This window comes from Ictalurus furcatus, chromosome 6 (genome assembly GCF_023375685.1).
Source record: "Ictalurus furcatus strain D&B chromosome 6, Billie_1.0, whole genome shotgun sequence".
Classification (NCBI taxonomy): domain Eukaryota; kingdom Metazoa; phylum Chordata; class Actinopteri; order Siluriformes; family Ictaluridae; genus Ictalurus; species Ictalurus furcatus.
Genome location: NC_071260.1, coordinates 22,035,184 through 22,050,337, shown reverse-complemented (window position 1 = coordinate 22,050,337; position 15,154 = coordinate 22,035,184). Strand labels below are relative to the sequence as shown.

General features: G+C 44.5%; 1 protein-coding gene across 4 annotated transcripts in view; it reads right to left on the bottom strand.

Moving 5' to 3' along the window:
* b3galt1b (UDP-Gal:betaGlcNAc beta 1,3-galactosyltransferase, polypeptide 1b) overlaps window positions 1-15,154 on the bottom strand; it is a 123,382-nt gene that overhangs the window by 42,362 nt on the left and 65,866 nt on the right. The gene's annotated exons all lie outside the window — the stretch shown is intronic.

Here is a 15,154-nt window from a genome sequence, read left to right as displayed (position 1 = left end):
TTGTTGTTCTTGACTTATAAAACCTGTATCTATGAATGATCATTAATGCCAAACTGGCAAAGAAGGAGCAGTCCTGATGGGCCGCAGAGGGAAGCATCAGGGGAAGTGAGGTTGTTAGGGCAGTTAGCTCTCAGCATTACTGTAGGCCCCCCCTAGCCAATATCATCCCAAGCTTTCAGTACCCTCTGGTCAGCGAGCTGTCACAGGGCAATGAAAATCTGATGCTTTCCCTCAGACAGAATGTGGAAAAGTTAACGTCACTAAAAGACCATCTGGCAGCATGGAAACTACTGCCAAATGTGGCTTCATGGGTTCTGTCCACCATAAAAAAAGGGTTACCGGGACCAGTTCAGCAGTAGACCCCCCCTGGTTCAGAAGTGTGCTCACCACAGTAGTCAGCACAGAGCAGAGCCCGACGTTAGCACAGGAAGTAAGATCCCTCTTGGACAAAAGTGGCCATAGAACTATGAGGGAGGGAGGTTTTTACAGCTGTTATTTCCTGGTCCACGAAAAAGATGGGAGTATGCGGCCAATTTCAGATCTGCGTCACCTGAACTGTACTCTTCGGACATACAGGTTCATGATGTTGACACTCAAACTTATTCTTCCACAGATTCAGTCAGTTAGACCCAGTAGACTGTGCAATAGCTACAGTCCTGGAGTTCTTACAGGAACGTTTCTTAGCAGGGTTGGCTCCTTCTCTTCTACAATTAGGGTCTATGTGGCTGCCATTTTGGCCAGCCACGCCTCGATTTATGGAGCCTCTGTGGAGCAACATCCTCTAACATCAAGGTTTATGCGTGGTGTCAGGCGGCTGAGGCCCATCTGCAGACCATTCATACCTTCCTGGGACCTTTCTGTGGTCCTGGAAGGTCTATCAGGCAGACTTTAGCATCAGCTTCAGAGAAGCTTCTGACTCTTAAGGTAGCTCTTCTGCTGGCCCTGACATCTCTCAAGCGAGTAGGAGATCTATAAGCTCTCTTTGCCCCAATGCCTTCCTATATCCTACGCCGGATTATATTCCTAAAGCGCGTACATCTGCTACTCAGTGGGTAGCGTTGCAGGCTTTCTCCCTTCCTCCGTTCCTCACACCGGAACAAGAGAAACTACACCTACTGTGTCCAGTAAGGGCTCTCCGTACTTACGTCCACCACTCCAGCCAGTGATGCGACTTACAAATGAGAAAAATACAAGCAAAGCATTTCACACATACTAGAGATACCGGTCACATGCGAGGGCGCTTCCGACAGCGTGAAGCTCACACAAGGTCTTGTCTTGAGGAACAAGGTTACATGCGTAGCCTAGACATTTTTTTTTTTATCAAGAGCCGATCCTTTCTTTCTCACTTTGGTAGAGTTTAATATTGGTTAGCAGCCAAAAACAAATGTTTTAGGGGAAAAAAGAAAAGGCTTACAATAACCTGGTTGTATAAGTGTACACACCCTTTTATAATGGGCATGTGACTGTGTTCATAATTAATAAATCACATTCAACCTCATTTAAAATCTGTAAAATCAAGAAAATTATTTTTTGCTGTAGGAGTCATGTACACTGAAATCCAGTTTCAACAACTGTACAGTACTTCAAAACTACATTACATTTTGGAGGCCATAGCTCTGCTTTGTCCACTTGTCTTAGGGGATCTAAAAATGTCACAAATTGCAGCTAAGACTAAAGTTAAAAAAGTGGTAGGTCTCAGTTATTTCAGATCAATCTTGCATCAATGAACATCGTCTTCACTGAAACAAATATCACGGTTGATAGTGAAGTAGGGGTGCATCAATACATGTATCATGTAACGAAGGCGGAGATGGAAGCAAGTGCAGGTTAGGTAGTTTAATACAATAGTCCAAGGAAACAGGCAGAAATCAATAAACAAAGACAGGCAGAGGTCAGGCGATCAGGCAAACAGTCCGAGCAAGGCAAGGCAAAGAGACAAGGTCGTAAACATGAACATGGTCAAAACAAACACAGTATCAAGGCTTGGAAACGCCAGAGACAAGGCAACTGTGAGCTTACTTCACAAAGAGTGAATGCATAAAAGGTCTTTTTAAACTGTGGTTGTGATTGTGCCGTGAATTGGATACAGATGTGCATGATTAGAATGAAGGTGAGTGTTCTGGGAATTGCGGTCCATGGTGGCCATATTTGTAGGCCACCGTGCAGGATGGGAAAAGTAGTCACTGGTTTGCTGTGATATGACATGATTCGATCCAATTCATGATACTATCTACACAATTTTGATATGATTCAATTCTCAGAATGTTTTTGACAAAATACAAATGAACAAAAAATATTACTGAAAAGACTCTAAATAATAAAGATTTATCTGTATAAATCTAAATAAATAATAAAAAAGAAGCTATGAATAGATGTTTAATATTGCAAACAAAATGGATAATTGCAAAATAAATGTATACATTCTCCCCAAAATTTTCTGCCCTGGGGAAGATGAACTTTGTAGCAGAAACAGAGTTGGCTAAAATGCCCGATTTCCACGGTGTCACGATACAAAGTTGATTTCGGAAGCAAGCACAGATCTTCAAAATATTTAATAAACACTAAACACAAACAAAAGGACTCTACAACAAACATACAAAATACTGTGGCAAAAACTAAATACGGTATCAGACAAAAGCATAGATAGACGATAACGTGAGACAAAGAAAGCAGTGCAAACAGTGGCATATATACTAGTGTGGTCATTAACAGAAACGTAAATCAGGTGCAGGTGGTCATGTGACACTGATGAGTGTGGTGCAGTGGCTGCCGGGAAATGAGGTCCAGAGTTCCCTCGTTGATACATGACACATGGCCTTTGGTGTTGTTTGAAAGCTAATGAAGAGCTCTTTTTAACTGTTATAATGTGGTCGTGTAACTGTATAACAAATAATGCGTGTTGGTCACAGCAATACGAAGCTATCGGACTTCCCAAGTGCAGATGTTGCAGGCTCTCCACAACAGAATGTGACCAGCATGCTCTCTTTCATAGTTTTTTTTTTTTTTTTTTTTTTTTTTTTTTTTTTTTTGAGTCTATGGGTTGCACAGATTGGGACTCCTTGTGTTCAAACAGTGAATATGCATTATTCATGATTTCCACAGTGAATTGCACATTTCCATGATGTGCATTATCACATTTTTGCCTCGTAATGCATCGTGTCACAATCAATTGTTACACCCCTACAGTGAAGTGTACTCCAGTGTCTGGATGTTCTGATCCACTCCTCTTTTGCAACGGAGCCGAGGACTGACCCAGAAAGCACATGTTGATAACAAGCAGTCAGAAGAAACAGCATAGATGGACATATTCCTGCTCAAGAGATTGCTGATGGATAAGGTGATCCTGCCAAAACCTGCCACCAGCCAGCACACGGTCCACCGGAACGGACATCAACTCTTGACATTTATTGTGTGAGAAAAAAGTGCACTTAGCCAGCAAGGTTTAATACACCTTTAGAGACTGACTGTTTTGACCACTAGCTTATTACCTGACATGATCTTTGCAGGCAGAAAGCCCGAACAAGATTGGAAAGTAACCTATATATATATATATATACATATATATATATATATATATATATATATATATATATATATATATATATATATATATATATATATATATATATATATATATATATATATATAAAGTACCTGTAATTTTTTGGCAGTATAAATTTACACTTTCTTCATGTAATCATATATTTATGCTTTTTTAATGTAGTCCTAATGTCAGAAAGAATATCATTGTGCAAAACAATCCTCAATGTTTGTCAAAACCCTATTTTGTCTTTTTTTTTTTTTTTTGATGTTTTCCAGAATTCAGCAGAAGTTTTTCCAGACCACCACACATATCTGTTCACACACATACACACCCACGTTAAATAGAAGAACATCTGCAAAATCTCTACTGATGATGGCATCTTTAGAATGCTGTATGGCAGACAATCCAAAGATTTGTGATCAGTAAATTGTAATTCAAGTGTGCATGCTTCTGTGAATGCAGAGAGGAAAGGGGTGGGGGCAAGCAAAAAAGAGAAATCCATATGGGAATACTATTTTATTATAGCCCAAGACCTGACATTCTTACATCAAGTGATCACTGAAAATCTTCTCCCACTCCAGCAATTGGTATTTTTAAAATCATTCATTCTCTTTACCAAGAGAAACAAGTCCATTTCAAATTGGGACCGTGAAAATCGATTTGAACTTTATTTCCTTTTTTTATCCTTATCTCTCAGAATGAGGCAGAATTCTAAACAGTGATTTATACTCCACAGTGCTCCTGGGAAGCCCAGTTCTAAAGCTCAGTGTTAAACCCATGCCTGCACAAAAATTACCAAAGGCTAAGGAGAATATAAGCACAAATGTACATCAACATTCAGACAGTTTACTAAACCCTTTATCATGGCTGGTGGATCACCAGGGACAAGCTGATATTTAACCCAGCACTTTTCAAAGCACCAGGTTGACTCCCCAGCACTTTGTATTCAGTTCATACTCATGTCATGTCAAAATATATGTTTAAAAAAATTATGTCTCCAAGCTCATGGCTCATATAAGCAAAAATATACCAGAACCAATTAACATCTCCATTTCAGCCAGAGAGAGAGAGAGAGAGAGCAAGAGAAATTTACTAAAAAAGTAAAACTTGTGTGACTTCACGTTTAGTACAAGGGCTGCTGAAACTCAATTTGGTAAATATCCTAGCAACTTCTGTGCTCACATTTGCTACTTTCCTAAACTTGGTTTTGATGCTCCTCAAAGATGCTAGGAAAGTTTTATGAATGGAGCCAAAATAAGTACAGCAAGTTGGAATAAACAACATCCATTACTTAAAAAAATGATTTTCATTAGGTTTGTGAGGATGCATTATTACTGAGTTATAAACTATGCAAGATGGAATCATTCAGATTAAGTCTATCATTTGTCACTGAAAGTATGCAAGATCATACCATGCAGTTGTGTGCTAAACATCCCATCCTAACCAAAATTAAGCTACAGAAATGGTATCTTGGTTTTGCTCAATTAACAAAAACTTTATTTCACTGCTAGTTTTTTTTTTAATTTTTATTTTTAATTCTTCTTCTTTTCAGTTAGACTCACACCTGTCTAGTATTTCTCTTAAATGAATACCAAAAAGCCAAAATTGTGAATGTAGTAATGTCATAAATAAATCCTGGATATTAGATTGGACAGGACATATTTTCCAATCACATCCCATGAAACATTTTATGCAATGTACCACGTAATGACACACACGCAAACACAGAACACAAACTACCACTCATTACACAGAAGATGATAACATGAGCTTGCGGAGAAATGGTGAGAGTAGCAGTATCAGATGGGTTTTGGCCAATATTCAGAGCTCTGATGTAATAATTAAAAATGCAAGTAAGCGTAACAGCCAAGAAACACTCTGATATATATTAAATCATACAGTACCAATATTCCACAAATGGAGATAATGCCAGATGTCAATGGAATGAATACAGATTTCACAGCATCACTATTACTGACCCGAGGGCCACCTTTACTCAGCTTGGCATAACATGCACAGCAGCCTCTGTGAAAGTGTCTCCGCAAGAGCAAGCAGTATTGCAGTGACCTTTGACAATGCACTATCACAGCAAGTTCAATTTACCAAACAAGCGGAAACCAGAATTTGTTACATCGAGTCATGTCACAGTGACACAAGCTTCTTTAGAAATTCATCTGGCAGCGTTGTATAAGAACAGTGTAACGCTTGCACAGGAAGAAAATGAACCCATGATCATTTGCCCTACAGCATTTCAGAAGCAATTTCCCCCAAATGTAATACAGAGATGTAATGAGCAATTTGGATAATATGTTGTTCATGTAATGGACTGTTCCTGATCTTGGGTACATTGTGCTTTAATACACTGATGACACTGGAGTCCTAACTGAACCTTCTGAATAAGAACATTACAAGCAACCTGAGACAGTACTAAAAACAAGAGACTTTATTTTAAAATTGCCCTTGATAGCCTTAAAAGCTCTGCAGAGGATGTTGAGTATTACTGCAAATTTGTCCCATGGTAACGTCTCATTTGCTGCAGCACAGATCTTGTTGGCAATTTATCACTTCCCTGACAGCCACTGACCTCAGTAATAGCATTGATCCCACACTGACCTCGGGGAGGTCACTGGAGAGATGTATGATTGGCTTGATTACAGGCAGGCAGACAGGCAGACAGACAGACAGGCAGGCAGACAGACAGACAGACAGACAGACAGACAGACACACCAGCCATAACATTAAAACCACTGATGTGAATAACATTGATTATCTTGTTACAATGGCACCTGTCAAAGGGTGGAATATATTAGGCAGAAAGTATGAACAGTCAGTTCTCGAAGTCAGAAAAATGGGCAAGTTTAAGGATCTGAGCAACGCTAACAAGGGCCAAATAGTGATGGCTAGATGACTGGGTCAGAGCATCTCCAAAATGGCTGTCAATGGCAATGATAGAAAAGTGTCAGAACACACAGTGCATCACAGCTTGCTGCATATGGGGCTACGTAGCCGCAGACCGGTGAAAGTGCCAATGCTGACCCCTGTCCACCACCAAAAGAGCCTACAATGGGAATGTGAGCATCAATACTGGACCATGGAGCAACGGAAGAAGGTGGCCTGGTCTGATGAATCATGTTCCCTTTCAAAGGGAACTTCGACGTTGCATTTAGCATAACAGTATGGTAACGCCCTTGCACACGTGACCGGTATCTGAAGGTTGTGTAAAATCATGCCTCTACTTATAGGCCTGCCATGATCAGGTGACGTGGCAATTAAGTGCGTCGCATGGTATATACATGGCACCTGTGAACCACGCCGCCAGCCTTATTATCTTCAGCGAGACTGTATGTCTGTGGTTTGTGTGACAAAAAAAAGAAACGCTTCATTTCTACTCTGTATTTCTCAATATCTCTAAACTTTTCTATCCCTTTTTTAGAAAAAGAAAAGAAAAGAGATTGAAAGAATGAGCGAGAGGGATTTCAAGAAGTGTGTTACACCTTTCTCCCGTTTCATCACGGGAGGAGACGGACACGCTTTCTGTGTGAAGTGTTTGGGCGTAGCGCATGCTACAGCAGCCCTCGAGGGGTCTGACTGTCAGTATTGTGAACATTTCACGATTAGGCAGCTACGCTCTCGGCTTGCTCTCTTCTCGTCTGAAGGGAGTTGGGTTTCAGAGCCTCGCAGTTCTGGGCCGGCCGCTGCCGAGGCAGCCAGCCGGCTAAGGTCGTGGGGTTCTCGTATGGATTTGGAAGAGGAGCCAGAGACGAGCGCTGCTCTCTCTCTTGCTCTGTCTTCCGGGTCCGGCTCTCCACCTGACTTTAGAGCCCTCGTCACGACTCCTCCTTCCCCTATGGAAAGCCAAAACACCCTCGCTGAATCCGAGGAGTCGGTAGAGGGTGCCACTGCACCAAAAACCAACAGCAGCTCTCAAGCATATAAAGAGATGGCCCGGGGAAGAGGAAGTGGCTCGTAGCAGGCTGGATGAGCGTTTCCTCTCCAGTGAAGATAAAAATAAAGCTCCCTCACGCCGCAGAAAACTCCCCTTTTTTCCGGAAATATCACGCTTCTGGAGAACACCATACACTAGCCGTGTTTATAACCCCGCAACGTCTGATTACTCAGCCGTCATGGGGAGTGAGCAGCACGGCTATTTAGCAATGCCAAAGGTGGAGGAGGCACTTGCGAGCCACCTCTCTCCATCAACGGCAGGTAATTTAGGGAGGCCAACTTTACCTTCTAAGCCATGTAAGGCCACTTCGGCGTTGGTGGGCAAAGCCTATGCGGCAGTGGGTCTTGCTTGTGGGTCCGGCGTACAATGGCAGTGCTGCAGGCCTACCAAGCAGACCTGCTGAGTGAGCTCGATACTGGTGAGGGAATTGGGCCCGAGGCAGTGGCAGAGCTGCGCCGCGCCACAGATTTATCTCTCCGGGCGACCAAACAAACGGCCCACCATATCGGCTGTTCAATGGGTAGCCTTTGTGGCGGAAAGGCACCTATGGCTCAACCTCTCAGGGATGGGGGACAAAGATAAGGTCTCCTTGCTGAACGCCCCTGTTAAACCTTCCGGCCTGTTTGGCAGCGTGGTCAATGCCATCACCGACAGGTTTCGCGAGGCAAAACAGCAAACGGCGGCGCTCTGCCAGTTCCTTCCCTGTCGTGCCGAGTTCACACGGGCCTCCATGAGTGGAGCCCGGGCCAGCGCTGGTGCGAGGGACATGCAGAAGACGAGTGTGGCAGCCCGCCTCCCCCCACAGAAAGCCAGGGGGACCGGGTGGCCACAGCGACAGCCTGCTAAGAGGCCTGATCTAAGAATGATCATAAAAGCAAAGCAGGCAAGGAAGGAACGGTCCTGATGGGCCACGGAGGGACGTATCTGGGGACATGAGGTTACTAGGGCAGTTAGCCCCCAGTGCTACTGCAGAGTCTGCCCTGGCCAAGGCCATCCCACGTTTTCAGTCTTCTCTGGTCAGCGAGCTGTCGCAGGGCGACGGAAATCTGATGCTTTCCCTCCAACAAAATGTGGAAAAGCTAACATCACTGAAAGACCATTTGGCAGCGTGGAAACTACTGCCAAATGTGTCCCCATGGGTTCTGTCTACCATAGAAAAGGGTTACCGGGTCCAGTTCAGAACTCGACCCCCCGGTTCAGATGTGTGCTCACCACAGTTGTCGGCAAAGAGCAGAGCCCAATGTTAGCGCAGGAAGTAAGTTCCCTTTTGGACAAAGGGGCCATAGAACACGTACCCCGTTCCCTAAGGGAGGGAGGTTTTTACAGCCGTTATTTCCTAGTCCGCAAAAAAGATGGGAGTATGTGGCCAATTTTAGATCTGCGTCATCTGAACCGTACTCTTCGGACATACAGGTTCAAGATGCTGATGCTCAAACTTATCGTGCCACAGATTCAGTCCGAGGACTGGTTTGTGACAACAGATGTGAAAGATGCATATTTCCACATAGGAATATCGCCCAGTCACAGGAAGTTCCCGAGGTTTGCGTTTGGAGAAAACACATACCAATTTCGGGTTCTTCCCTTCGGGCTAGCTTTATCCCCTTGCACCTTCACAAAGTGCATGGATGCTGCTCTGGCTCCCTTGCGACTCCAGTGCATCCGTGTACTAAACTACCTGGACGACTGGTTAATTCTAGCACGATCCAGGGAACAGGTGGTTCAACATCGAAATGTTGTTCTCGCCCACATGAGGAGCTTGGGGCTCAGGTTGAACCTCAAGAAAAGTATGCTTTCTCCAGTGCAGAGGACAACTTTTCTAGGGGTTATATGGGATTCTACAACGATGAGGGCGTTTCCATCATCAACACGCGTACAATCGAGCCTATCAACTTTGAGCAAGATAAAGCTAGGTCTGGGCATCGCCTCCAGGCTTTACGAGAGGCTGTTGGGCCTTATGGCAGCTGCAGCCAACGTCATACCGTTGGGCCTATTGCACATGAGACCATTTCAGTGGTGGCTGAAAAGTCGGGGGTTTCATCCAAGGATGAAACCTCAGAGTAGTCAGTGTCACGCGGCGATGCCTACGTGCTCTGAGTATTTGGAGGTGCCCGCAGTTCCTAGCCTCGGGTCACACTCTAGGGGCGTCTCCTCACCGCAGGACGGTAATGACAGACGCGTCCCTCGCGGGCTGGGGTGCAGTCTTAAATGGCTGTCCAGCTCACGGTCTTTGGAGCGGCCCTCATCTGGAGTGGCATATAAATCGCCTAGAGATGTGGGCCGTATTCCTAGCACTGAAGTTCTTTCTTCCTCAGTTGAGAGGTCATAATGTGCTAGTTGTGTCAGACAACACAGCGGTGGTCTCATATATCAACCACCAGGGAGGGTTACGTTCACACCCCCTGTTCAGGCAGGCGCAACTAATCCTTCTCTGGGCAGAGGGAAAGTTCTTGTCAGTGAGTGCAATGTACATTCCGGGCAGCCGGAATGTAGGGGCAGACATCCTGTCGAGGCTGGGCCTGAGGCCTGGGGGTTGGAGGCTCCATCCACAAGTGGTGGAGTCCACAAGGCAGCGGTTCGGACAAGCGGAAGTGGATGTGTTCGCCTCCGAGGAGACAACACACTGCCCACTGTGGTTCGCCCTCACTCCTCCTGCACCATTGGGGCTGGACGCCATGGTACACACGTGGCCAGCTCGAATATGGTTCTTGGAGATAATTTCCCTGCTCGACGGCACTCCTTGGGAGATTACCGTCCGCAGGGATCTACTGTCTCAAGCTGGAGGGCTGATTTATCACCCATGGCCAGAACTATGGAAACTGTGGGCCTGGCCCCTGAGGGGCACCAGCTCATAGATTCTGGTCTCACAACTGAGGTTGTAGAGACCATGTTAAAACGCTAGAGCACCATCCACAAGGAAATTGTATGCGCTCAAGTGGTGGCTTTTTTTCTTGTGGTGTGAGGAACGTCAGCTAGACCCAGTGAACTGCGCAATAGCTACAGTCCTGGAGTTCTTACAAGAACATTTCTCAGTAGGGTTGGCTCCTTCTACAATCGGGGTTTATGTGGCCGCCATTTCGGCCAGCTACAACCCTGTTGATGGAGCCTCTGTGGGGCAACGTCCTCTAACTTCGAGGTTCATGTGTGGTGTCAGACGGCTGAGGCCCATCTGCAGGCTGCGAATATCTTCCTGGGACCTTTGTGTGGTCTTGGAAGGTCTGTCAGGGGCCCCATTTGAGCCCTTAGAGTCAGCCTCTGAGAAGCTTCTGACTCTAAAGGTAGCTCTTCTACTGGCCCTGACATCTCTCAAGCGAGTGGGAGATCTACAAGCTCTCTCTGTTGCCCCCTCCTGCCTTGACTTGCCCCTGGACTAGCCAAGGCCTTCCTGTATCCTAGGCCAGATTATATTCCTAAAGTGCCTACATCGGCTGCCCACCCTGTGGTGTTGCAGGCCTTCTGCCCTCCTCCGTTCCTCACACCGGACAGAGATGCACAAAAGAGGATGCACCTGCTGTGTCCAGTAAGGGCTCTCTGTACTTACGTCCACCGCTCCGTCCAGTGGCGTAAGTCGGAGCAGCTGCTGGTCTGCTTTGGCGGCGACAGTAAAGGTGATGCTGTGTCAAAGCAGCGCATCTCTAATTGGATAGTGGAAGCAATCTCTATGGCTTACGAGGCGTGCGGTTGCGCCACGCCTCTGGGCGTAAGAGCTCATTCCACTAGGGCGGGCGCCTCCTGGAAGGCTTTGTCCAAAGGGGTATCTTTACAGGATGTGTGTGCTGCTGCGGGATGGTCTACACCACACACATCCATTCGTTATTACAGCCTGGATATTCATTCCACCCCGGGCTCGAGTGTCTTGTAGTGACCCTCGGGCTTGGGTCCTTTTGAACAGGATGTACCCTCGGTATGACGGAGTGGGTATTCCCGTTCCCATACTGTTATGCTAAATGCAACGTCAAAGTTCCCTTTGAAAGGGAACGTTGGGGTTACGCATGTAACCCTGTTACCTGAGAAGGGAACGAGACGTTGCATAGCTTTGTCATACTGGGGCAGGCCTGTGAATTGCGTCTTCGCTTCAGATAATAGAAGCTGGCGGCGTGGTTCACAGGTGCCATCTATATACCATTCGACGCGCTTAATTGCCACGTCACCTGATCATGGCAGGCCTATAAGTAGAGGCATGATTTTACACAAGCTTCAGATACCAGTCACGCGCGCAAGGGCGTTCCCATACTGTTATGCTACATGCAACGTCTCATTCCCTTCTCAGGTAACAGGATTACATGCGTAACCCTGACGTTTTCTTTTACATCATGTGGACGGCCAGATGCGTGTGCTGTTCTTACCTGAGGAAGAGATGGCACCAGGATGCAATATGTGATGCTCTGGGCAATATTCTGCTGGGAAACCATGGCATTCATGTGGATGTTACTTTGACACATACCACCTACCTAAACATTCTTGCAGAAAAATTTCACCCTTTCATGGCAACAATAGTCCCCGATGCCAGTGGCCTCTTTCAGCTCTTTCAGCAGGATAATGCACCCTGCCACACTGCAAAAATTGTTCAGGAATGGTTTGAGGAACACGACAGAATTCAAGGTATTGACTTGGCATCCAAATTCCCCAGATATCAATCCGATTGAACATCTGTGTGATGAGCTGGACAAACAAGTCTGATCCATAGAGGCCCCACCTCGCAACTTTCAGGACTTAAAGGATCTGTTGCTAACATCTTGGTGCCAGATACCACTTACCTGCTACTCAATTTGACAGCTCTATAATCTCATGTTTAAATAACATTTCTATTTCCTGTGTTGCTTTGAAATGTATTAAAAGTTGTGCTCAGAGCAACTCAAACTGTAAAGGCTGCACAGTACAATATAAAATACATACTATCCTCAGTACAAGCTCTTGGAAACAGCACTGCCAATAGGAATAAACTTGTAAAATGCCAATAAAACACTAGTTTACTACCCGACAGGTTTATTTCATAAATCAAAACCCCTTAAAGGGAATAAATAAATAAATAACAGCAGGTAACTTACAGTACAGCTGTTGTGCTTTTACATGATGTCTCAGGGGAACTCAATGAGATGCAGTGTACTATTAATACAGCACTGATGTACTAAAGCGTGTATTAAGCGTGGACTGTCGGACAATTTTTGCACTGAGCAGCCGCAACCTTCTACGTAGAATAAAGGGGCGGAGCTACCAGAGGGCATTGCAGGTTTCATTTAGCTGAATGGTCAATGCAAGGAGAGAATAAGCCATTATGGTGTTCAAGTACGTGGGGTAGTGTGTGTTACCTTTTCATTTCCGTTTGGTACAGACAATAGTGTTTGATTTGAGATACTACCCTACAAAATTGAGGTATTCAACAAAAATTTGCAAAGGTCCAGGTACATAAACTTCCTTGATGGTCAGGATAAACTATCATGACTGAATGGAGACAATAGTTATTTTTTAAACCATTAATGATTAGTTATGACTATACTGTAAATCAGACAATTCAATGTGGTTATATTTTGTGGTGGCCCATCATGTTACCACTTTTGAATAGGGGAAATAAGAAAAAAAAAAAAAACTTAGAGCCCCTCTGCTTTCTGATTTAATTTCTCTAGAACCTGTAGCAAGTTTCTGAATCAATGAGCTGCTTTCAATGTACATAAATGCATGCAACAGAAGATCTGCTACAGAATATGAGCTAGACTACTGTTTATCGGCGCTGCTACAGCATGTCTTCATATGCTCAGTTCAGTTCACTGAAATCCTTTATCTGGGTCTGCATATGGACCGTGCTCCGCCAGATGAAGACCCCCAATAATATAAAGTGCATACCTCATAGTTTAAGATGAAGCTACTAAGTTCTTCCCAGCAGCTATAGCTAACAGAAGGAAGCTATTGATGAAAATGACAAAGGCTTTACAAATGAAACAATGAATTCATTTGCCGTACGCTGAAGCGTGTAAAAGGATGAAGTAGGGTTGGCAGGCCTTGTGGCCTGGTAGAAATCGGGCTTGGAGAAATCTAGTTTGTGGTGCATTATTCATCATCCATCCAGCCTCCGGATATAAAATGCTTCAAGGGGAGCTTGTTAAATGTAATCTCACTTCAAGAGCCACAACTCCGCAAAATCAGGTTTATTTTTTTCAGGCCCCTCTTGGAGTCAAATCAAATCAGGTTTCCAAAGACTTCTCATTCCCAAAGCCCAGCATGACCAGGAGGCAAGCGTTCAGGGCTGGTGGCATGTATTAATACATCATGAGCATGTCAACACACACAGTACTGTGCCTCTGAGCAATGTGCAATGTTCAGTGAACCTGTGGTTATCCAAGACAAAAATTATGAAACATACCATTGAACCAGTATATACTGTACATTTTAGTTAACCAGTGGTGTATCCAGTGGCTGGGATCACAACAATTAGAAAAAAAATCTGGCTGTCAAACATGACTCCTGCTGCTCAACTGAACAGAACTCTAGTCAAAGTTTAAGAAGAGAGGGATATAGGGATCAAGGTTCAAAGTCAGAGCGGCAAGCTAGAATCAGATTTACACTTTAATAAATGCTTGCAGTTTAATGAATGCTCTGACAGCCCTGACCTTGTTCGCAGATGCTTAATAAACATGGCTTCTGGCTTGCTGAGAATGGGTCACAGAAATGCCACTAGTACTCGCTTAGGGTGACTTCTGCTCACTCTCTTTTCCTCACAGCACCTTTCTTTAATTACCATTAAATGTAATTTAATTACCATTTAATTACCATTAATAATTTGCATCCAATTGATCAGCATTATTGACAGATAGATTAAAAGTAAAGGGAGGGCAGTGGCTACAAAAAAAAGAGAAAAAAAAAGGGACATTAATCATTGAAAATGCCGAGGGGGCATCACACAAAATTTTGCACTAGTCAATAACACCCTCACCTACATATAGGGCACATTTACATTAAACATACTACTGACATAGATCGTTCATTTAATTTGATTTTATGTGCATGGCGCGTTTAATAAAAGACATCGTCAAATAGCAGCTTCCAGATTTTCCATCCAGATTGACTAGATCCCTAATCAAGATGTGACCTAGGTCATAAATCCCTATGACAACATGAGGAACAAACCTTGATAGGAACCAGACTCAAAAGGAAACCCGTTGTTTTCTGGGCGACACCGGATAGTTCCAAGTATAAGTCACTTCACTTCCACAGCAGTATACTACAATTTAAAACATGATTAAGTGTGTTGAAAGGATGATCAGTATGAGCATCATAGTGTTTATAATTACAGCAGCAGTTCTTAGGTACTAGTCTACAGTATCCAGGTGAGATTATCCACTGCTGTCACGGCAAAGTAAACGCTCAGCAGTCTCGTCTCCGTCGTTCACCAAGCCATTGTCTTTGTTTTGGATTTTCCTGGTTCTCAGCTATATTGCCTGTATTTGGATTACGACTCCCTGCCTTGCCCAGTTTTGACTATTCGCCCGATCGCCTGGCCTCCGTCTGTTTTCCGAATTCACCTTCAGCCTGATCCTCGCCTTCCTGTCTCTGCACCGCTCGCGCTTGCTTCCACACAAGGTATCGTAACAACTGCAGAACGGGTGACACTTTTAGGAAGTGCAATCTTTAGAGTGGTACTGTAGGTCTTGGTCTCTATAAAGCTAAATGCT